This window comes from Artemia sp. Qi Xiang Cuo, chromosome 15 (assembly GCF_049724085.1).
Source record: "Artemia sp. Qi Xiang Cuo chromosome 15, ASM4972408v1, whole genome shotgun sequence".
NCBI lineage: Eukaryota > Metazoa > Arthropoda > Branchiopoda > Anostraca > Artemiidae > Artemia > Artemia sp. Qi Xiang Cuo.
Window position 1 is genome coordinate 47,487,890 of NC_142808.1, and position 25,323 is coordinate 47,513,212.

Sequence of the window (25,323 nt, forward strand, 5' to 3'; positions counted from 1 at the left end):
GCTAGATTAAGTTATGTTAGGTTAAGTTAGGTTAGGCTAGGCTAGCCTACGTACGCGCGCGTACGTAGGCTAGCCTAACCTAACCTAACTTAACCTAACATAACAAAAAATAAAATAATCCATTTCACTTCTCCAAAATAGTGCATCACATATTATTGCTTAAAACTTTTTTAATTTGACAACCAAAACAAACCTTTTGGCTAGAGCGCTATCGTAAGCAAAACCGGAAGAGGGGTGAAAAAGTAATTATAACTTTGCGCGGAGAGCTTATGTCAAAACATAGCGGCTTAATAGCTAAGAGATAGACAGAAGTTGATGGGCTTACAGAAAAAATAAAATTTAATGAAAAGGTATTTCTTTTTGTGGTGGTTAGGTTTTGAGGGTAAAAGAATATATTTACGTTTTGCATTGAGTATAAATATTGTATGGTTTGTGGGGGGGGGGATTTAGCTGGAAATATAGAGGGAAGGAATTTATCGAAAAGGTATTTCTTTTTGCGAGAATTTGGGAGTGTAAGACAATGGGGGAGGGGGTTGATGGTAAAGGAATATATTTACGTTTTGCATTGAGTATAGATATTGTATGGTTTGTGGGGGGGGGTTTGAGGGTAAAGGAATATATTTACCTTTTGCATTGAGTATAAAGATTGTATGGTTTGTGGGGGGGGTTGAGGGTAAAGGAATATATTTACGTTTTGCATTGAGTATAAAGATTGTGTGGTGGTTAGGTTTGTTGGGGGGGGGGGAGTTTGAGGGTAAAGGAATATATTTACGTTTTAGCTGAATATACTGGAGGGTGTCCAAGGAAAATTTATTTGAAAATAAAAATGCACTTATATGGTAAATTGGGGGTGCCAAGGCCTCAAGCTCATCAATTATGTCAATTGTTCTATCCATTGTGTCACAATACTTTCCGATAATTGAATCACATTGCATGCCCGTTATATACGAAATCTCAAGGTCAAATTGTTATGTAAACAAAGTCCTCTGATTGGCTGAGAAGGGGGATCTAACTGTTTCTCGGAAACTCATAACATTTGGCTTGAACAACAATAACAAATACTGTTTCCCGGAAACTCATAACATTTGGCTTGAACAACAATAACAAATACTGTTTCCCGGAAACTCATAACATCTGCATCGAACAACAACAAGAAGGGAGTGACAAAGTTCCTGTTTTTCCATTCTCACTGACAAAATCCATAAAAACATCAAATAAATTGACCAACACACATAACCATCCATGAAAAACCTCAAATAAATCGAGCAACACACATAACCATCCATGAAAACAGACAAAAATGTGAGAAAGTTCCTGTTTTTCAAATTCTCACTGACAAAAACCATAAAACATCGAATAAATCGACCAACACACATAACCATCCATGAATTATGTAAAAAAAGCTAGAGGTGGCAGCAGGGGTGTCGCGTCGGAGCTTTAGGGTCACCTCTACTAACATAATATCCAAACCCTTCAACTACGTTAGTAGAGAGCTATCTTATACTCCCACGATTACACCACCCCTTCGAATCCCGATCCGGACACTTTTTTTAAAACTCCCACGATCACCACGTGGTTTATGGTCCAAATAAGGGCATACCCTCCCTAGGGAGAATGATTACGTAATGGGGTCAATGACCTCTTTTTCCGAGGTCGATTTATTTGATGTTTCTATGTGTAATAGCTCCGGGGCGAAGGTTGCACATGCGCATTGAATTCTAACGGGAACAATGTTATTGATCTAGGACTCGAAGGGGAAGTGGATTTCCGAGAACTTGATTGCGTAATTGAAGAGGAAGTGGATTTCCGAGAACTTGATTGTGTAATCGATTGGGAATTTTATTGATCCGATAACGGGAAACAGGATCACGTGTATCCTAACGAATCAGGGTCAGTCTAGAGTCACCAGTCAGAGTGAAAGGATTAAAAAATGAATAAATTTGAGAAAGAGAGAATTAGATCAAATCTAGTGTTTATGGAAAAACATTTGATTTTGGATGACGATTTTCTCGAGTTACCTCTTAAACGCAGGATATTCTCTTGTCAGGGAACACTTGATAATATAATGAGGAGTGATTCTCCCCCATTGGACTATTGTATGAAGCTTTTAAAATGTGATTCAAATGCTTATAGTCAATTTATTGATATATTAATTGGAACAAGACAGAATCATATTGTGGACATACTTTTGAAAACATTGCCAATGGATTCAATGTAGATGGCTCCCCCCCATCATTCGAAAGAGGTAGTGTCACAGAGCTACTCCTCTCTCCTCCATTTCCCTCTCGTTGAATTTATCAAACGAAGAGGATCAGTTTCGTTTTAGCTGTGAGAGAGTTGACATCGGAAACCAAAAAATGTTCTATATATGTCCATTGTGCATGTACACTCTTGACAGTTGGAATCAATGTGAGACTTGTACAATTATTGATGACTATAGTGAAAAGTGTAAATTATGTAATCCTTGTAAATTACATAGAGGCTATGCAGTACAAATTAAAGGATGTAATTCATGTCTTGAGGAGGTGTGTGACTCTCATCCTAGAGGGCACCTGTGCTCCAATTGTCACTATGATAAATGTGATCCGTGGGAGAATACTTACCCCGCTATGATTGGAAAGAATCCCAAACGTGATTTCAGTTTATTTCTACGAGATTGGTATCGTCGCGGATTTAAATTATTCTGGGAAGAGGAATCTGGTCTACGATTCAACTGTTGGGGCAACAAGACAATTTGGTTTCTACGTTATCGTTGTGATGACACTACCTACTATGACTATAAACCAAGTGATTTTTATTTGGCAGTTACCAAATGTGATTCACCACTTGAAAACATTGTATGTGATATTGCTTCAAATAGACATATTGAAACTCTTGAATTTCATAATATGAATGCAAATAGTATTATTGACTATACAAAGAGATATGACAAGAGGGAAGTTACATTGTACTGTAGAAAATGTGACCCTGACTTTGCAGTCAATCATGATCAATATACAGTGAATCCAAATGATTTACCAGCATTAGCGGTTCGCGATAGTTGCCTATACATCGAAGATGAAGAAATCTAAAGTGAAGATTTAAAGACATTGTTGTATATATATCCATTTTATTAATAAACAAATTCACAAACATTTTTTAAGCACTTTACTCTTAGGGCACTGAAATCAATACTATATAGGTCTGAGAGGATATTTTCCACTAGAAAGTCGTTCAGATGGGGATTGTCAACATAAATGTTGAGAAACCGCTTGTAAGTATATCCACGACATCGGAACACAAAATATAGTAGTGCATGGAAGCCGCAGCTTTTAGTCGTTAGATCCTGCACCCTCATCCGATTTTGAATAATAGTTTTCCCACTGCTCTCAATATAGTTGCTGAAGTGGGGCGTGTAGAATGTATAGGGTAGACCAAGAGGATCAAAAAATTCAATCATCTTCATTGTTTGAAAGATGCACAACCAATGACCCGTCAGCACAGTCGACGGACTGCTATTAACAATAATTAAGCTATTGTTGACACATTGAATTTTTCCAAGATAGTCCAAGGGCAGACAATAGAATTTGTATTGGGACATGTAGGGGTCCATATTAAATACACTGATTATTTGACTGGTGTTCATGGCACTAAGTCTAGTAGAACACTGACTTCGGGAGTGATTTCCCAATAGGTTTCACATTGATTTAGTGAGATTAGTGCAATACTCTCAGCCAATAGGTCGGCAAATGTACACTCTAAACGCACAGTCCCCGTACGTACTATACTCATATCCTGCGTACCCGACAAATCCAGTACAATGATACCATGTGTTTTAGCAAACATATCTTCGGTTATACCATTTTCAAATTGTTGCGAATCATGATCTAGGGTTTGCATGGTCAACTCGTACAATGTTCTATAGGATCTATCAAAAGATAGATTGTAGAGTGGGATGCCGTTTACTTTGCACACAAGAGATGAAAGTCCAAACATCTCGAATTTATGTGGACATTCAGTCCATGATCCTATTGCACTGGCGCTTTTTATAAATGCCAAAGCCAATTTCGACGGAATTTCGCCATTGATAAAGGATGAATCGGTGAAGGTGCGTGAGCCCATTGCAATATGACGCTGATTGGTGATTGTATGAGGAACAAGTAGTTTAATATTGTTGCCATTGGCTCTCAGTTCTTCCAAGGCCAATGCAACTGAACTGATGACCTGCTGTTTACGTACATGAACTATTGATGAGGTGAGGGAGAGACTTACATCAGGATTGCCAGCAAATTCTTTTCTCAATATAAACTTGGAGGGTACAAGCGTCAGTTTTATATCAACTTTAACATTGGGCGGCAGCCATAGGGGTATATTAAATATTTCATGATATATTTTTCCAACTAGATGTAATTCAGTAGTTGTAGCATTTTTAAGTGCATCTGTACTATCAGTATGAGTAATATATTCATATCCATTGGAGATGCCTCTCAATTCCTTGTATGACTTGGGTGTCATCAGCATGAATTGCATATAGCTTGTATAATTTGAGAGATTGTTGCTTGTGCTCACCAGTGTGCCATTGATGTAGACACTAATTTGACGAAATAAATTATGTAATATACAATTTTCATAGGATATTCCATCGGCCCGAATCGGCTTCGTATTATCAGATTTCCGGACTTTCATATGCAAATCTATAAATGTTGAAGACATGTCCATAAAGTAGTCTTCATTGGAATAAATTTGAAAGTGGATATTATCGGAGAGGGGTTGTTGTGGATAAAATTGTTCATAGCATCCATGCTTGACACTCACATCAACATTTTCGGCATTGAATAGATTCAATGAGGCGGTGATTGAAGGTTGAGAATCCTTATGTGGTAGGTAGGACATTTTAGGAGAAGAAATCTAGTTTCGATCTAACAATTTTCTTCTTGGGACTCTTGGTTACACTACGTGTCGGCTTTTTACTTCTTTTCTTTGACAAAAGGGATGTCTTACGTTTCCGTCCTGAGTAGAGACTGATGAGTGATGCGTTGTTTTTTGACCTTTTTAAACCTTTACCATTCTGTTTTAATTTCTCACCAAGGGTTCGCGCACTAGACCAAAGATTTTCCGTAGCACTTTTTTCTAAATCCTTGCCAGAGCCCCAATCGTATAGTGTAGAGGATGCAAAATCTGTCGCAGCTGGTACAAGATATTTTCTAGCCAGTGGTAGTGAAGAGCGAAAGAGCTTAGCAAACCAACCGCCAAGATCATAGCTAGACATTGATGTACGAACTGTGTAGTAGTCCATTCTATTGCCACGTTGTCTGCTGAAAAGTAATTTAATTTAGCTGTAAATATCAGGACCAGTGAATATAAACTTTCTAGGACACATCTGGTAGTTGAACGAGGGGACGAAAATGGCATGTAATCACAGCCAAACATTTTGAAATTGCTATCGGATCACCCACTTCAGTTCTTAGTGTTAACCGACAGAGTTCCAAATAGGAAGTGTTTACTGGGATATACTGAAGATGTTTTATATTATAGTGATAAATATGCTCCTTATTGGTTTTCTGTTCTAGAACACATAGGACGGGGAAATTTGCATCGCCGAATTGAGATGTTCCCGCATCCGAAGCATATAGAAATATGAAGGTTTACGTGGATATGACAGGTGGATAGTCAGAAAAAATGACATTTTTGTGCCCCGCACTTCTGCCGTTGATGCTATTGAGCTTAAGACTCAGAACGTCCTTTAGGTTGTCGTTGAGAATAATCTTTTCGTTCTATATTTGTGATATAAAGTAGATCTTACCCTCCTCAATTGAATAGTTGAAATTAAAAGTATATTCTTTACGAGTGGCAATTATTTTGTTATTGTTACGAGATAAATCGTTCATACAGGTGAGTTCCTCACATGTGAGTTTAACGTACTAATAATTCAACCAAGTGATTGTTTGAACTTGTTCTTGATCACCTGGTGGCGGCGGCCAGTCATATGGTCTGATTTTTATTTCATATTTACGATCCTTTCTCAGGATGTCATAAGTATTTTTGAGAATACAATCGACAAGAGCCACTTCATACTTTCCGTCGAATTTGATGGTGGGGGGGAGTTTCGTCCAAAAATCACTTGTTCTATTCAGATCATTGTAGAGAGGATCAGAAACATTGGACATGAAAGTCACATAGAAATCATTGGGCATTGTTAATATCTTCAGCACTGACCCAAGAATCAAAATCTGAGTTGTATCCTAGCCATCGAACAAGCAACTGTTTCTTGCCATGGCATGTACGACTCTTTAATATCTTTTCAATTTGATAAATTTCACTAGTGTTTCTAACTTTTTGCAGTTCATATTCATAAAAACCACCGAGAATCTCATCATCTTTGGTGTCTCGTAGTCGATAAGTTATGGGTGTAGTGTCTAGAATTTTGGACACTTTAAAAAGTTCGGTGCTCCATAAATAATTCCCCTTTTCAAAAATATTGGTGTTTCTATTAATTCGAAAAGTATCACCAACATTGAATTTCTTCTTCTTTTTCTTCTCATTACCATTGGAGTATTGCTTTAGAAAAGCATTAGATGTATTTTCATTATAATGAACATCCGTTGGTATAGAGTTGGACAGAGATGGATGTGATCGATGGTTGTATATCTGCATGATTTTATCTAAATCATGAATAAAAGCCGGCGTATTTTTCAGTGTGCAATATCTTGAAATTAAAAGTCGAATAGTTCTTAACAATCGTTCGGCCGATACAGCCTTTATAGGACTGTGACTATGATAATGTGTTGTATCTTATTTCAATAGTACTTTTCCAACCTGATGATTAACAAAGTCGCTACCGCGAACCAATTGAATTTTTCTACGCTAATCATTTTCTAGAATAATCTCAATGCCCTCAGCAACTTCGATACACCTCTTTGATCTATGTGGAATGGTATAGGCATAGCGACTAAAGACACTGATTGCCATTAGAATATATTTGTAGGGTGCATTGTGACGTCGTTGAAGTGCGTCTAAAGTTAGAAGGTCCGCTTGCATTATATGCATAGGGAAAAAGGCTTTAGTTTGTCGATAGTGTTTGGTGCGAAGTATATGATTTCTGTGCAGAGTATAACTCGCTTCACTTTCTAGATACTCTTTTGCTTTAGTCGTTGTGGTGCCAAACACAACTCTAGAAAGCATTTTGGGGGAACTTAAACTCCCCGCTTCGCCAACATTTTCATAGACACCTTTCAGAACTTCATCCATTTTGTGCGTAAACATGTAGTGTAGTGTCCACTCCCCTTTTGCACACTGGCGGGCGAATCAATTCGTCTTCGCTTTTGACTAGCAGCCACAGGTGTTTTAAAATCAGTGACGCTGCTAGTATCTTCAAATATTGAATCTTCTTCTTTTTTAAATGGTGTTGTTGGAGGACTATATTCTCTTAGTTTCTTTAGAATTTGCTTATTTACAATAAGACTTTTGGTAAAGTTTGATAAACACAGAAATGTGTATAGATTATAGTCAAAGGATAAAAGTCCTTTACGATTCGTTACCATATCACAAATTAAATCAACTGGATTATAACTTTTTCCCTGAATTGTAATTCGTTTCCCTGTGCTCTCGACTTGAACTTGATCACCACTTTCCAACACGAGATAAGATAATACTCTTTTACTCTGTTCTCGATAGGTCAATGGCAATAGGTTTCCAATTTTCAATACAATTGAATTCAATTCCTTCTCCTTTGATTGCTACAGAATCTTGAGGAGATGTTTCCTGTTTAGGGGGATCTGTGGTGATGGTGGGTCTCTCACGATATGGTTTATGTTTTTCCACACGTCGCAATGCATCATGAAGTAAAAGCCGTTTTTTGTCATCGGCAATACTCTTATTGTTAATGAATTTGCTTAGATCATCTTCAAAATTTTCGATGGGTGAGAGTACAATTTCAAATGGTGTCAATTTATAGGGTTTCGCTATTCTCCCACTAGAGAAAGCTGTTTACAAGTCCAGCACTTATTGGTAGTAAGTTTGAAAAATCTACCACCTACTTGAAGGAGTCGTTGTGGTTTTAAATTGTTCCCCTTGTTTTTTCAAGCCAAGGCGCGGACACTGGAACGCTGTTTCGTTGTATGTTGTATAAAACCTTATGGCAGTTTAAAAATGCCCTCCGTTAAATTTAAACAAATTTCAGATATTAGATTAATGAAATCATTGTCAACCCCATGTTTGAGTATAGACTTCCTAATCTATGGTTTTGAAGTGCTTAAAACAGAAAACAGATGCCGTTGTTCGCGTAGTTTCTTCAGTGTCATAATGGCGAATAATAGTCTTTTCTACTGTTCACCGGAAGATATACTGTAATTTCATTTTTGAAAATATCTGTGACTACACGCAGATCCTCGGGCGTGCTCTGATTAAGATCCAACAAATTGTACCCGTTGGGATTGCTTTGTGTCTGTCTGTACGCGGAAAAAAGAATTTTTGGAGCGCGGGGGTATATGTGATTTTTGAGATTTAGGCGCGAGATATAAACACGCACGACTCGATAGACAATATAGACGGTACAATTCAAAGCAAGGGCTCACATACATTTGCTCTGATGAAACAGATTGTGTAGAACCAGAGTAACGGAAATGTGTTCATGATGGGAGCGAACGGTGAACAGTTGTAGCATTTCCTGTGAGAACCGTTCAATGGATTCAGCCAAATCATCAATAATCAGCCACGAGTTCGATTCAATACAATTGAAAACATCAAGTCCTCTTATGAATTGTATTGGTATGGTTGTGGCAATAGCTTTTATTTTATCATAGGACTCCTGCCAAATACTATAGCAATAGTAGATTTTTTTCGGTTTTTCCAAAAACATTTTATCGCAATTTTGAATTATTCTAGCAAAAAGTGTTGTTTTTACCGACATTGAGGGACCACACAGAAATGATCTGAAGTGCGTTTTAAATTGATACATACTGCTGACAATAGTTGGACTACAACTAAGTGTAAATCATGTGCTCAATGAATAAGTAGCAATAATTTCCCCCATGGATATATCTATTCAAGAACAACAAAAACAATATTTCATGGCAGCATTTATTTCGACACTGCATGAAAATATTTGTTCAGCATGAACAATGATAAAAGTAATAACACTTGTTCAACATGAAAAAACTTCATGGTGGTCAACATGAAAACTCTATTTGTTCAACATGAACTGCAATGATAACACTTTATAAATAAGCACCTATTGTCCATCAGCAGCACTTTTTTGTACAACACTTTATGTACAACAACAACACTTTTTGTCCAGCAACTTAAACACTTTTCTGTACAAAAAAAAACAACAAACACTTTTCTATACTACACTTTCTATACAACAGAAAATACACACTCAGGGAACAATAGCACAGTTGAACATGACAGTGAATTTAAAGGTGGGATCCCCCCACCCCCGGGGGCCGCGGGGGTGAGGGCCGGGCGGCCGCGGGCGGGACCCCCCCCCCTGGGCGGCCGCGGGAAGGACCCCCCTCCCCCGGGAGCGGCGATGGAAAAAGAATAGTTGTCGTCACTGCTACTGTAGGTTAGTTGAGGTTGGGTTGGTGGTGATGGTTAGTGCTTGGGCTAGATGAGGTTGAGTTAAGGTGGTTAGTCAGATTAGTTTATCCAGACCAAGTTGATTACGATAGTCTACGCATTCAACTCGGTCTGAAATACGATAGTGGCCATGAGGCAGAACAGTCACACCATTCTCGAGCACATAAACTTTGTCGGATATACATGAGATTGCATTTTTTTCCACTCTCACAGTATAATTTCTATATTGTAGAGAGCGAATTGCAAGCACTTGTGCTCTCGACACTAGGTTACATTTTACATAGTCTCTATACAAACTCATATGAAAATCGCTCTTTACAAAGTGTGTAGGCACCCCTTTACACGCCTTCTTTTCATCCCCACTATGAGTTTCCACGCAATAAACTTTGGGACCCGGGAACACCCCCCTGGATATCAAATCACTCCCCGTCTCTGATTTTAATTTTAATAGTTGGTTGGGAGCTTGACGTTTCACCAACTCGGGATAGAGTGATGGATTCCAGTTGGTGAAATCAATCCGCGAGCTGATGTGCACCCCATGTTGCAAATCACTCAATAAATCCAACTCAGTCCCATTTACCTTTAACAGCAGATATTCTGTATCACAAGAGTAAAATTGAACCTCCCCCTCCCGTGGCCATTGCACCTTGGACAAATTGTAAAAGAACGACAACATGAGATTTTTTGAAATTTCCAGTACTGAACTGCCGCCTGCTATATTCTTGTTCAGTACCACATTTCGCTTTCGCCTGTGTAGAAGAACCATGCCGGCCTCTATACTCGTGAACGATGTAAAATTGGAGTCGGCAATAATTCGTGCACACTCTAGAGGGTCAGTCACGACGTCACAACAAGATCTATTATGAACGCTTTCACACATTTTGCCAAACGCTGAATTTAGAATGAGCTTATACATTTCCTTCTCCACCTTTGAATTTGCCTTAAAGCGTTTATCGACAAAAGTGTTAATAAACGTTTTCAAGGAAGGTCGCTGATTTAACCGCATGACCCTATGTATTTGGTTTATTTTTAAGCCATTTCCCACCAACCAATGCAAAAGCACAAGGTGAAAAACGAGATTATACTTATGATCCAAATAAGCAGAAAGTTTATGTTTAGAGGGAATCCAATGCATCCCCATATCCTCAACCAATGAACGATTGTAGGGGCTCAGCAAGTCCCTGCTCACTGGTCGATTGATACAGGGAAAAACAAAATCTTTGACTGTGTCGTGAAGTGCCAGTGGAATGTGACCGTCAACTTCAAAGAAACATCCTTGTGACCCGTAGTCCTCGACTATGTTAATGTCAGGGACCTCACAAGAATTCTCAAGCCATTGATAGTTCCCACACGGCAAAGAGTAGTTGGACATTGCCGAGGGGTACAACGAGTTCATGTCCAAGAACACTGCATTTGACTTTACACCGGTGCTTTGTCCGCTCGGATCGGTTGATAAGACGCGGTCCCCATGAAAAACATACCCACCCCTCATTGAACGCTCTAAAAAAAGGTGCTGATCTGCATCAGTGATTAGGCCTTTTGTGCTCGCTGCTATATTTGAAAATTAAATCAATTACTAACTGGGTTGTAGAAAAATAATAACCTACATATAATCAGAAGTCTGAATAGATTTGGTCTGTGTTCTTACAGAGTATATCCAACAGAGTTAGAACGTCACTGGCCAAGTACAGTCTACAATAACCCCACCCATTTTTACAATCCACCTTGGACCACACCTTCTAGGCAAACTCTTACTCCTCGGCTGTGCATTCACTGTTGGTCAGTGAATTGTAAAAAGCTTCAATTGGAGGTAGTTTCTCCTCACTTAAGCGTGCGCCAGAACAGTAATAATCGTATGCATATATACCTTTGCAGGTCAACAGGTCATAAATTTCACTGTCTGGAAAGTGCTGTTTAAGCAAGGGAAAGCTATCAAAATTGTCGCTTTTTTGCACTTGAATCAATTGAGTCAATGCCTTGGGAAAAAAACTAAAAGTATCTAAAAACCTAATTTTATTCCAGCACGTATGCCCATTATCCACTACTTGCCATTTCAGTTCGAGAAGCAACAACTTCTCAGCCGATTTGGGAATTATCTGGTAGATAAATGAACTATTTTACCATGGACCATCTAATCCCCCTCCCTCCCGGTGCATGCGTGCCCGGGCTGGTAAAATAAATATTAAGTCATAATTGGACTTATGACTAAAAACAGGGATAAAAAACTGCTGGCTAACATTTAAATTACACGATTGATGCGCAACCCCCTTAAAATTACTACCCCCCGAGGATATTTCCTGCCACAAATGGTCATGATCTCTAACTTTCCCCCGCCCCCCACGGTTCCCGTTAGTCCCCGTATCCACCTCAGCAAACTCCCCCGTACAAACCCAACAGCTTTTTTTATTTTTAATAGCGAGACGATCCTCTGCAGACAGCACCATTGGTTAATGGGTATTTCTCAAACGAGAAATAGCACCATTAGCCGTGCCAATCAGTTTAGTCAGTGCCTTGACCATGCACTCCCCCTCATACACTGTTTCTACTGTTTCTAACAACCGCATGGTGTTAGAATTATTTCTTTGCGCGTGGATGTAGGACACTGCAATAGCCAGAGGTTCTTTGACTCGGTTTGGAAATTGGGGCTCAGTCACCCCCATCAGCTGAGCCTCACAGTCAACAAATATATTCTTTCACCGGAGAAGGATATTCTGAAAATTTTTGAATCATAAAATTGACCTATCCTCTGAAACCATTTCCACTGTCTGATATCCATGCTGTCTACAATGCTTCATGTGATCTCACAACTTTAGTTCACTCCAAAATCTAGAGAGGCATGTTGGACAGTAGAAACATACCCCCTTATGCTTCCCACCCCCCATAACTCTACTAATGTCAGTGATAGGGTTAAAATGACCGATTGTGTTCGGTTGACTAGGTGGCGTGTATAGCAACCAAACCAAGTGTTTAACCAAATCATCTGAGGGACCCCTTATGGGGAAGACCACTCCCTTCTTTTTAGAGCGAGCCCCATCTTCAAATTCTGTTTTGTATTGTATCACAGTAACGCCAATATTTAAGTGGGCATTAGCCTTTTCAAACATCTCAATGGATCGAATTGTTGCTGGATATTTTCCCTCTAAGCAAGAAAAATCTACAACTGGGAAATCGGAGCCCTCCTTCCTATGTACAGTCCAGTGATCTAAATTCTTCTTGGTAGCGTCATCTGCTAGAGGCTGAAAGGCTGATATGAGGAAAGCATATCGGAAACACTTTTGATCTGTTTCAAAACAGATCCGCTGGACACCACGACAACCTACTAGATCTGGATTATATTTTAAAACTACTGCCCTTTCCCCACCTGTCCCCCCTCTTAAAATGAAATCTTTCTTAAATTTACATATATTTACGCTTAAATTTTCAACAAAAATAACTAGAGACCCACTACTTTTTTCATTAAAGTTCTCGAGATGCGTTATAATTTGAGCTACCCAATCGACGAAAGCAACCCCAAAATTTTCTAAATTTGTATAAACCAAACGCATCTCGGAATGTCCATAATGATAGTAAACTTCACTTTTACCCTCATTTAAATAAAAAACCTTTAGAAGAATGAAAACCTGAATTGAATCCCTACCTCCCCACAATTGAATTTGGTTCTCCAGAAGTGCACGAATTTTTTCTACATATGCATGCACAATTTCTACAGGGTTATAAACAAATTTCCTCGACCGAAGGGCCTTAAAGGGGTCACCAAACATTGCAGTGAAGACAACTATATTATTTAAAATTCTGTTGGATAGCTGAAAGTCTGGGAGAGTTGTACCCCCCTCCCCCTCTTGTATGGGATCCCTTCCCCCCCCCGGGTCAATAATAACGGTGGAATTTTCTAAGTCAGTTGAATGACTGTGCCTCGTTTTTTGATAGGAGTCGGGAGGGGTCCCTGGTACTTATCGTTGACACACATCTAAATAGTTCCATGTGTTCTGAATACATTAACACTGTTACACAGTACGAATGAAACAAATTAAAAAATCACCAAAAAAGTCGTCAATATTATCTGGAATTTGATGTAAATCATCTCATAGTGAATTGTTGGGGAACTCCATGTGTGCCTTCTCTTCTTCCCCTTCTTCACTGGACGGTGAATAAGGGACCAATGCTCGCCCAATCTATAAATGAAAAAATAGCTTATTTTCAAAGTGTTCAAATCATCCCTACTGTTTTTAAAATTTGGATTACTATTGCCTAATAACATTTGCTTAATTGAACTGAAGATAATCTAAGATATGTCATGGAAGGCGACAATTTGGTCGTTTATTTTCAAAGTGTTAAAAAATTTTTTTTTTTTCGGCGCTCCCCCCAGCGCCCCCCTAACCTTGCCCCACAGCGCTTCCCGGACCCTCCTTGGCGCTTTTCGGAGCCACATCGCATCCCTGTGGTGCTCCCCTGACCCGTGGCGCTTCCCCCAACGTGTTCCTGTCCCATAGCGAATCTCTATGGTACGTCCCTGGCCTTGAATGCTGGTCAGATCCACAGTGTCCCCCGAGTAAGAGTTACGGGGCCCACATCACGACCCGCAAAGCGTCTAAGTTGTGTTGCACATACCATGCCCTTGACACTCCCCACAACGCTTCCTTGACTCGTGGTGCATCCCTGCAGCACTTTAAGGACCCGTGGCACATGCCCCGGCGCGTCCCTAACCTTGCCCCCACAGCACCCCCCGGACCCATCGGCGCATTCCGGGCTCCGCGGCTCCCGGCCGTTTACCTAATGCCCCAAAAAACCGTATTGTTAGGCGGCATAAGTCGTTTCGCCTACTCCCCGTACAGGTTGCCTATTGCTACAAATGAGCCTAGATTATTTTTAATCTCGTGTCTGTTCTGTTTCCAAGCGCATTCTCTGGGAAACACTACAATTAAATTCGAGAACCGTTAATTCTTATTCAGGAATGTCTCTCCATGCAAAATCATGGCAAGTTGATCTAGACAATCGTTACGGAAATTAGAATTAGGTCTATGTGTAAGAGATTGCAATGCTATAATCTCTGTCCAACACAAATTGAGTGGGGGAAAAACATATTTTAAAATCTATGAAATTTTAATTTTACAGTGTTGAAAAAAAGCGAAAAGCGAAAAGATGGAGGAAATGGGTAGAAACTAATCAGCTTTTGAAAAACCGTGGTCTTTACTTTATAGCCTCATCATATAAAATTTTGTTTAAATAAAACAGCAGTTTATAACGCAAAGGCAGTTTTCTATGAGGAAATTATGTCCGGGATATAGTATCCCTTTTTGGCTTCCCTACGAGCCGATTCAGCAGACTGCTGAATGTATACGATAACAGTGACCTGATTTAAAAGGGGGGGGGGGGGGCAATGTCCTTTAATATATCTGAAATAATTTTACTGTGATGAAATAAAAGGTTTACTTCTAGGCCACTTAAAACAATAATATTATAGCAAAAATAGAATTTTGTGATAAAAAGGTTCTCAAACAGTAAACTAGAAAATTAGCTAAAAATATCATTATGAGATAACGGCGAAGAGATAGCAAAGATTAGAAAAGAGTGGTTTATTTGCAAAAAATTATATTTAGATATGTAATATGGGGTTAATATATCACAGAGATAAGTTTATATTGGGATTGAAAAGGACTGAAAAATGAATAAATAGAAAGGTAGGAAAAAATGCATACATTTTTATATCCCGGCTGCACTTGGGTGCCAGATGGCCCGGGTAGTGCGTGTTGGAGGGTGGACGGGGCGACGTCGCTATGTTCTTGCGCGACTGGGCCGGCTATTTCACGATCTTGCATAGCTTCGGCATTGTAGTTATCCGTCCACTCTCTCTTTAACTTTCTGCCAGGCTGCATTGGGGCTGGCACTGATGGGGCTGCCTCGTCATCTCTGGCTTTCTTGGAAGGAGGGGGCACGCATTCTTCATAATTGGCCTTAAAAAGAAGAGAAAAAATTAGTTTCAAAATAATATGCCCCTTTTTATAGAAAGAAAGTTAGTATCATCATCCATATAATTTTTTCTAGAAAAGACATTTATCACTAAGAAAGCACAACGTAAAAAATTTCGTGAAATATACTAATTGCATCCTTTTTTGAATCTGAGAATTACGGCTCACTGAGCCCTTCAAAAGCCTGCCTATATAAATCGGCCTAATTTCTTATTTTTAAGCGTTTCTGTTCTTTTCTGGTTTTAATCTGCATTGTGCACGCCTTGTTTGATGCATTTAAAGTATTAACGGTATTTTTTATCTTTCCATATCCCTTTACGATAGCTGGTATTTATCACACACCCAGAAAAAACAGCCCACGGAAAATAACCCCCACGGAAAATATCCCTGAGAAAAGACATGGGAAAATACCCCCTCCCTCCACCGAAAGATATGGGAAACATGCTCTTCAATTTACGCATAATAAAGCAATGTATCTTTTTCTTAAACTCACCCCCTTACTTTTCACGCGAAGAAACAGTTTGTTTTCATTTTAAAATGATGGCGATAGAATTGAGGCATGGCCCCTCCCCCTTTCGCCAATGTCCTAAATATATTGTTAGATCTTAATTTGAAAATAACAAGATTTCACCGGTTCTCCAAAAAGAGATTGTATATGCCTGCGCTTAATAAATTGCAATTGTCTGCATGAAACCGTTTTAATTTGATAGGAGAAAAACATCCCATTTTCATCTGAGAAACCTTTTAAAAAGGGTGACAGCTAATTTTAGCCACGCACTGGAGTCTTGTGTCAAAACAGAATGGCATTTTCAATAAAAATTGACAGAAGTCAGCGGTCACTTTAGCTGGAAATATAGAAGGAAGGATAATTATTTCTTTTTGAGATATTTTGATTGTAAAACAATGGTGGGAGGGGGGATTTAGCTGGAAATATACAAGGAAGGAATGTATCAAAAAGTTTTTCTTTTTGTGAGAATTGGGGGTGGTCCGCCAATGGGGGCGGAAAGGGGATATTGTTAGACCCTAATTCGAAAATAACTTGTTTCTCTACTTCCACACATGTTGTGTAGGCTTTAGCTTAATTATTGCATCATTGTGTTTTAATTTGACTGAAGAATAGTTCCGTTGACCGCGTTTGTAAGCCGGAAAGGGTGATAGCTAATTATATGCCTCACATTGGAGTCTTGTGTCAAAACCAGAGCAAGCTAATAACAACAGTGACGAAAGTCAGTATACACTTTAAATCACAATAGAGAAAGGCTATAATTTAACGAAAAGATTATTATTTCCATTTGCGAGAATTTGGTTGTAAAACAATGGTGGGGGGGGGGTTAGGGTAAAAAGAATATATTTATGTTTTCCATTGATTATAATGATGTTTGTATGGTTTGGGGGGGGGGATTTGGGGTAAAGGAATATATTTACGTTTTAGCTGAATATACTGGAGGATGTCCAAGGAAAATTCGTTTTAAAATAAAAAATGTACTTACATTGCAAATTGAAGTTGACATGGCTTCAAGTTCATCAAATTTATCCATTGTTGTTTACACAGCGTCAAAATACTTTCTGATAATTGAATCACATTGCATGTCCGTTATATACGAAATCTCAAGGGCGAATTGTTATGTAACGGGGAAATCATATGTAAGCAGGCCTCTGATTGGCTGAGAAGGAGGATGTATCCGACTCGCTGATTGGCTGAGAAGGAAACACGTGATCTAACTGTTTCCGGGAAACTCATAACATTTGGCAAATCCCTGTTTTTTCATTCTCACTGAGAAAACCATATAACAGACATGAATTGCTGTTGACATCCATAAATGTGACAAAGTTCCTGTTTTTCAAATTCTCACTGACAAAAACCATTAAACATCCATGAAAAACATCAAATAAATCGACCAACACACATAACCATCCAAGAAAGCATACATAAATGTGACAAAATTCCTGTTTTTCTAATTCTCATTGACAAAAAACCATAAACCACGTGGTGATCGTGGGAGTTTTAAAAAAAGTGTCCGGATCGGGATTCGAAGGGGTGGTGTAATCGTGGGAGTATAAGATAGCTCTCTACTTACGTTCCACTAAATGGCTATATCAAATATTAATCGGAAAGGTTTGGGGAAATAATGGATGTGGGTGGGGGAATTCGCCCTCTGATTAGTTTCGATTATTAACAAGGACACTAGCTATTTCAATTCTCAATCAAACATGCCCATATTAAGAGTTCTGTATCAACGCTTTCTATAAAAACTTTATATGCCCCCAAAATATAACTTACAACCTTAACCCTAGGGGCTGTGGGGTTGTCATTCTGAAAGCATGATTTTTAGACCCTCCAACTACGTTCAAAAAAATGGCTATATCAAAATGTTGATCGAAAGTGTTTCGAGAAATGATGGGCGGGGGGGGGGGCATTCACCCTCCAATCGCTTTTGACTATTAATAAGGGCAGTAGCCCTCTCAATTCTAAATTGAATGAGCTCATTTTGAAGTTTCTACGACAACGCTTTCTATAAAAACCTTATATGCCCCCAGGGCATAACTTAAAACATTTGCCCTGGGGGCTGTGGGGGGTTTGTCATCCTCTAAGATGTAATATCTGGACCTTTGAACTACGTTGAACAAAATAGCTATCTCAAAATTTAGATTGAATGTGTTCGGGAAAATGGTGGGTGTTAGAGGGGGTTAGTTGCCCTCCAATCATATTCGACTATTAAAAACGGCACTAGCCCTTTCAATTTCCAATCGAAAGAGCCCTTTTTGAAGTTTCTTCGACAACACTTTCTATAAAAACGTTATATGTCCCCAGGGATTAACTTACAACCGTTGCCCTGAGGGTTTTGGGAGGGTGTCATTTTCAAAGACCTAATTTCCGGAACTTTCAACTACGTTGAACAAAATTGTTATCTCAAAATTTTGATTGGACGTGTTTGGGAAAAGGGGGGGCGTGAGAGGGGGGTTTTTTGCCCTACAATCACTTTCAACTATTAAAAAGGGCACTAGCCATTTCAATTTCGACTTTTAAAAAGAGCACTAGCTTCCTTAATTTCCAATCGAATGAGCCCTTTTAGAAGTTTCTACGACAACACTTTCTATAAAAACCTTATATGTCCCCAGGGCATAACTTACAACCGTTGCCCAGGGGGTTGCTGGGAGGGGGGGATGTCATCTTCAAAGACCTAATTTCCGGAACTTTAAACTACGTTGAACAAAATAGTTATCTAAAATTTTGATTGGACGTGTTTGGGGAAATAGTGGGCGTGAGAGGGGGGTTTTTTGCCCTACAATCACTTTCAACTATTAAAAAGGGCACTAGCCATTTCAATTTCGACTTTTAAAAAGAGCACTAGCTTCCTTAATTTCCAATCGAATGAGCCCTTTTTAAGTTTTTACAACACCGCTTTCTGTGAAAACCCTATATGCCCCCAGAGCATAAGTTATAACACTTACCCTGAGGGCTGTGTGTGTGGGGGGTGTCAGTCTTAAAGACCTAATTTCTTTAACTCTCAACTACGTTGAAAAAAAAATGGCTATCTCAAAATTTTTATTGGATGTGTTTGGGGGCGTGAGAGAGCGGTTAGTTGCCCTCCAATCACTTTCTCCTATTAAAAAGGGCACTAGCCCTTTCATTTTCTAATTGAATGAGCCGTTTTTGAAGTTTCTACTACAATGCTTTCTATAAAACGTATATGCCCCAAGGACGTAACTCACAACCCTTGCTCTGAGGGGTGGGGGGGGGGTTTGTCATCATCAAAGCCATAATTTCCAGAACTTTCAACTTCGGTGAAAAAACTGGCTATCTCAAAATTATGATTGGATTAGTTTGGGAAAATGATGGGCGTGAGAGGGGGGTTAGCTGCCCTCGAATCACTTTCTACTATTTAAAAGGACACTAGCCCTTTCAATTTCCAAGCAAATGAGCCCTTTTTGAAGTTTCTACAACCCACTTTCTATAAAAACCTTATATGCCCCCAGGGCATAACTTACAGCCCTTGCCCTGTGGGTTATGAGGGGATTATCGTCCTCAAAGACCTAATTCCCAAAACTTTCAACTACTTTGAAAAAAATGGCTATTTCAAAATTTTGATTGGATGTGTTTTGGGAAATAGTGGGCGTGAGAGGGGGGTTAGTTGCCCTCCAATCACTTTCGACTATTAAAAAGGGCACTAGCCCTTTGAATTTCCAACTGAATGAGCCCATTTTGAAGTTTCTATGGCAATGCTTTCAATAAAAACCTTATATGCCCCCGGGCATAATTACAACCCTTGCCCTGAGGACTGTGGAGGGAGTGTCCTCCTCAAAGACATAATTTCTAGATCTTTCAACTACGTCGAAAAAAAAATTGCTTTCTCAAAATTTTGATTGGATGTGTTTGGGTGAAATGGTGGGTGTAAAGGGGGTGTTTGTTGCCTTCCAATCACTTTCGACTATTAAAAAGGGCACAAGCCCTTCAAATTTCCAGTCGAATGAGCCCTTTTCCAAATTTCTACGACATCTCCTTCTATACGAAGTGCCCTGGTCTAAAACCAACCAAAAAAATATTAATAATAATACATTGTGCCAACATCGTTCTTTATTTAGGTACTATTGTGCTGCCTATGACAGTGTAAAATTGCTACGTAAATATGTTCCATGTTCTCATACACTTAAAGAAATTATCTATATTTATAAATTTTACACACATTCAATTTTTGTTAGTTTTAACTGAAGTTTCAGAAACTTCTTCTGAAAATTTCAAAAAAATCCTGTTGCTTTGATATGGGCACAAGCTTACAGTTATCGATGGCTAGCAAAGTTCAGGAACCGTTTTATTAAGAGTAGCAAAATAACTTAACACAGAATACAGACGGTAGCAAAATAAGCCGACTTAAACTTAAAACTAATATTATATAGGATCTTAGAATGGGTTTCTATGATATTTCACAGGCCTTTTTTTTAATGTAGCTTGTACTTTATAGTTGAAAGTAGCCTGTAGTTCTTTATATTGCTTAACTTACTTAGGTAGTGTTATTAGTAAAGATGTTGGATGCAATGAAGATGTAAAAAGTAGAAAGTAGAATGAAGATGAAGATGTAATGAATGAAGAATGAATGAAGAAAGAATGAATGAATGTAATGAATGAAGAATGAAGATGTAAAAAGTAGATGTAAAAAGTAGAGGCCCAGGGTTTTTTTTCTCGCAGTTGAAAAAAAAAATTCGGATGACTAAGAAGATAAGTCTGCGAACCTATATTAGAGGATTGGAAGCCATGGAAATGACAATAGTCGGTTGCGGTACTGAAAAATGGGCACGTCGGAAGACGAAGGAGGATTTGTGAAACATTTTCCAAAAATATGTCTATGGATATTTTAGTTAGTGATTTTACTGACTGTATTTAAAAAACAAACGCTTCACGGAAAATAGAGCTCAATACCGCTTCCTCGAACTACAATGAAAAAACATGTTAAGATGAGTAGACCGCGCTTTATAGACGAAGGATGACAGATTGCCAACGATTCTTGGGCCCGGGCCAATAAACTGGAGATATTGGCCAAGATTTGGGGCCAAACGGTGCCAATCTGGGGCCAAACGGTGGGGCAAATCGTTTTCGAATGGAATGGGAAGGGACCATAAGCAGGGATTTAAAAGAATTTAAAACTTCATGAAGCTAGTAAAAAGTGAAGCTTTGAATATATTAGGACGGGGAAGAAGGTGAGCAGCTGTGATAGCCTCAGGGGGATTGATACTGTAGTAAATTGTTAATAGTACTAGTATAGCTCTTTATAATATATTTTCTTTGGTAGTCACCTGAAATAATGTTGATTGGGGCATTTGAAAAGGCGGCATTTTCCAAATCGTAAATTGATAAAAATCTCTATATTTTAAAAATTAATAAAAATCTCTATATTTTGTAATACCTTAAGGTATTTTTTGTCAAGACCACACTGCCTTTTCATGACGAAAAAATAAACTTATGAATTTTGAACGTTTATTTGTTCTTAAAAAAAAAGTTATAATATGTTAAACAAGTCTCTTGTTTTACCAACAAAAAAAAGCAAACAAACAACAAAAACAACAAAAAAAAGTAAACAAAAGTGTTTTCATAAGGGATTTTCAAGGCTTATTCAAGGGGAGAATTATCAAGGATACAAGACAAATTCTCCATTAAATTTTTTAAAATATTAATATTAAAAGCCATTGTTCGAGAAAGCGGATTTTCTAGGCAAAAGGAAGGGTTATCAAGGATGCAACAACAATTCAATATTAAACGAAATAAATTTCCAAGTATTTCTGTAAGCGAGAAAAGATAAGGTAGAACATTTAAGAAGAATTATAAACTTCTAAATAAATTAGGAACCAAATAAGATGACAAAAATGCACTCAACCAATAAACTTCTTTTGTTTGAGGGGGTAGGGTGCTGAGTTAATATATTTCAAAAAAATATATTTGAAAATCTTATGAGTGGCCATTGTTGATCTATCCAGATGCTGATAATTTAGCTGTAAGCCCAGTGCAACAGCCGACCCTCTGACAATCAAAATCAGATTTTCACACGGGTTTTGTAGCTAATCGCTTATTTCTTCGTCTTGACGGTACAAGGGCTCTTGCCCCTAGTATGGGGAGTTTGTTGGTGGAGAAAAATTACCACTTCGGTGTTTTTTGTACCTTTTGTAGGTCACTTTACTCATCGGAGTTGGATGTTCAAGGACTCGGTTTAAGTATTTCTATAAGCAAAAGAGCCCAAAAGACGTTTTCCGACGTATAAAATGTTAAAACTGTGGAGATTTCTATTTAAATTACTAAGAAATATTCCTGTCCATTCCATTTTTAAAATAAATATCACCAAATAATACTCTATATAAATATGGTTGAAGCTTGTTTTTGCGGGTCTATGCGTTTACCTCCTATTCTGGAAAGACAACCCTGGGCCCCCCCCCACGAACCTTACCCACTGAAAATTTCCTAACGCTGAAAACCTCACCTGTGTAAATTCCCCACCTTCTCACCCCCGCAGAAAAATCCCTCATATTCCTCTGAATAATTCCCGACGTTTATTAGAAAGGAAATTGAAAGCTCTACCCACATTTTTAAGTCAAAGACTATCCTATAGCGCTACCTATAGTAAAAGCCATAAGGATTCCACTTATTAATATTTACTTATTTTTTCCATCATAAAAACAAAAAACTTGGGACTGTCTTAATTTTTCAATTCCAGCTTTAAAGATCTAGTTTTAGTGGAAGTTTTATTTCATTCATATACGGAGTACAACAGAAGGTTCAACAGACATTTAAAACCATGAGGTTTCAAAAGAAGGTAATTAAATAGCGACACATAAGATACCTTTAAGTACCCAGCACGGTGAATATAGGAAAAAGTTTTCTGTAGACGGCTCTTTGATATAGAGCCGAAGTATTTGTAAACAAATTTCTAAACAAAGGTCTACAAAGGTTTAAACAAATTTCAAACAAAGGTCTTACTTTAAACAAAGATCTAAACAAATTTCACAATCTTAGGTAAATTCCTTGTTGTTTTAATTGCTGTAGTTTTAATCCGTGATCATTCTATGGAAAAAAATAAACAATTTCAAACATTTGCATATAAGGGTTTTAAACCTCTACAGTGGGGTCCTCTGATTATTTTGTAGTTAGGGAGAGAGGAAGATGACTCAAAGGGTGCAATTTAGTGCCAAAACATACCAACTTTCATTGAGCCTTCAGATAAACACAGAATTAGTTCTAAGGGAGAGGCGAGGGGAGGAAGGAGGTAGAAATTGATAAATATTCTTCAGGATCATATCCTGGACTTTTGTTTAGGGGGGTTATTTTTTCAGGGGGGAATTACAAAAAAACTCATAAAACACATGAAACATCTTTTTTTATTCACTTTTATTACGATTTCACAAGTCGAACAAACACTTTCAAGCCCTAATTGAGCCTTCAAGTAAATACAGAATAAGTTCTAAGGAAGGGGTGGGATGGGTGTGGGAGGTAGAAATTGATATCTAATCCCTCTTGATTTTTGGGAGTATTTTTGGTCTACACTGTTTTTTATGGAAGTAAAGAGTAACACAAAACTCCAAAATGAGCACATTTTATTCCGTATAGGAGGGGAGACAGCCCCTTCCTCATCCACCTTCGTCTTATGGTCATGGATATTTCGGAGGATGCTCATACAATCAGAAATTGAGAGTTATAGTCCTTTTTTATAAGTCGAAAGTGATTGGAGACCAACCAACCCGCGCCCTAAAACCTTTTTTTGGACATTTGGTCCTTTTGTTACCCCTAAGGGCATCTGATCGATATTTTAAGGGAGCTATTTTTTACTTTCTCTTTGGCTGCTTAATTTTGCGTGTGGGGGAAGTTTACACAGGGGAATTATTGGGGGGATTTTCCTGGGGGGGGGGGGGGTTCGAAAGAAATTTTCTGAAGGGATTTTTCAGTGGGGCTGGAATTTCTGGGGTGTATTTTAAGAGGGGGAGAATATTCCTCGGGGCATTCTTTTGGGGGGGCGGGAACAACAGCTCCCGATTTTACATTCGATTTTGAAAAAAACAACCAACTGTCCAACATTTTAGGTCTTCGGCTAGAAAAAGTCAAACTTCACGAATAATCCTACAGTTATGGCATAACAAAGCTATATCAATTTAAACACGGACAGTAGTAAATTAAAAAAAAAGATATTTAAAAAATAATAAAAAACAAAACAATAAAACCTAATGCATACTAAAACCTAAAACGGGTATAAATAAAGTCATATAATATGTCAAAGTCAGAGTAAACAGAAATTCCTATGATTTAGTAAATCAAAGCTAAAACAAATTAAAAATAAATTAAAAATCAATTCAAACATCAAAATATTATAAATTAACATCAAAATAAAGGCAAAAAATGAAACATGAAGTGAACAGAAATTAATGCAAAAAATCAAGAAAAAGCTTAAAATGACTAAATTATTTCATATAGGAGTAAAGTTTATACAGGGGTGTTAGTATTCACAATTCAAAGTGTTTCCTCCTGGAGAGTGGGAATGCTACACCGATTTTAGTTACTTTAGCTTTGGGGTATAATTGCAGTTGGGGGTTCTTCTGAAGAAAAGTTGCAAGCAAAGACAGTACCAATAGGTTCCTTATTTTATACTCTTTCCAAATATAATACTCGGTACTAATGCTAATTCTAATGATACATTTCTCTGTTGTTTTTCACCTGGTGATGTATATTTACAATTTTGAGACAGCCGTTTTGTTCAGCGTAGTTGAAAGGTCCAGCAATTATGATTTCCTGGATGACATAGTCTCGTAATATTTAATTGTTTTTGGTATTCAAAATTAGATTAGAAATATCAATACTACTTGGTAACACTTAACACAAACTTTCTCAATAAACCCAGCACTAGAAATTCCTATTTTCATTTAGTCTTAGTTTAAATACTTGACTTAAAAAAAAACTATTTTGATAACGCTTTACTTTTTAGAATTGCGGAGTCTGAAGATGTTAATTGTTTCAGAGTTTTATAACAAAATTAAAAAATTTACATTGTTCAATAATGTCCCTTTATGCATGCGTTAAAGGACATGTGATTGGCTTACGAAATGGGGGTGGTTGAAATCAAAAAAATAAACCAATGGAATTAATTTTTTTTGCTTTGTTGTATCCCTATGTACATTTTAGAGTATATTATACTTTAATATAATAATAATATTACTACTACTACTAACAACTCACTAAAACATAAGGCACCAAGCTGCCTGAGCCCACCACAGCTACGCACACTCATCTTTCACCTCAATCTAGCTTACTTCGAATGGTCTAACAAAA

The 25,323-nt window shown here is 38.1% G+C and overlaps 1 protein-coding gene across 1 annotated transcript in view; it reads right to left on the reverse strand.

The window, feature by feature from the left end:
- LOC148943752 (epidermal growth factor-like protein 8) overlaps nt 1–25,323 on the reverse strand; it is a 128,937-nt gene that overhangs the window by 44,557 nt on the left and 59,057 nt on the right. The window lies entirely within an intron of this gene.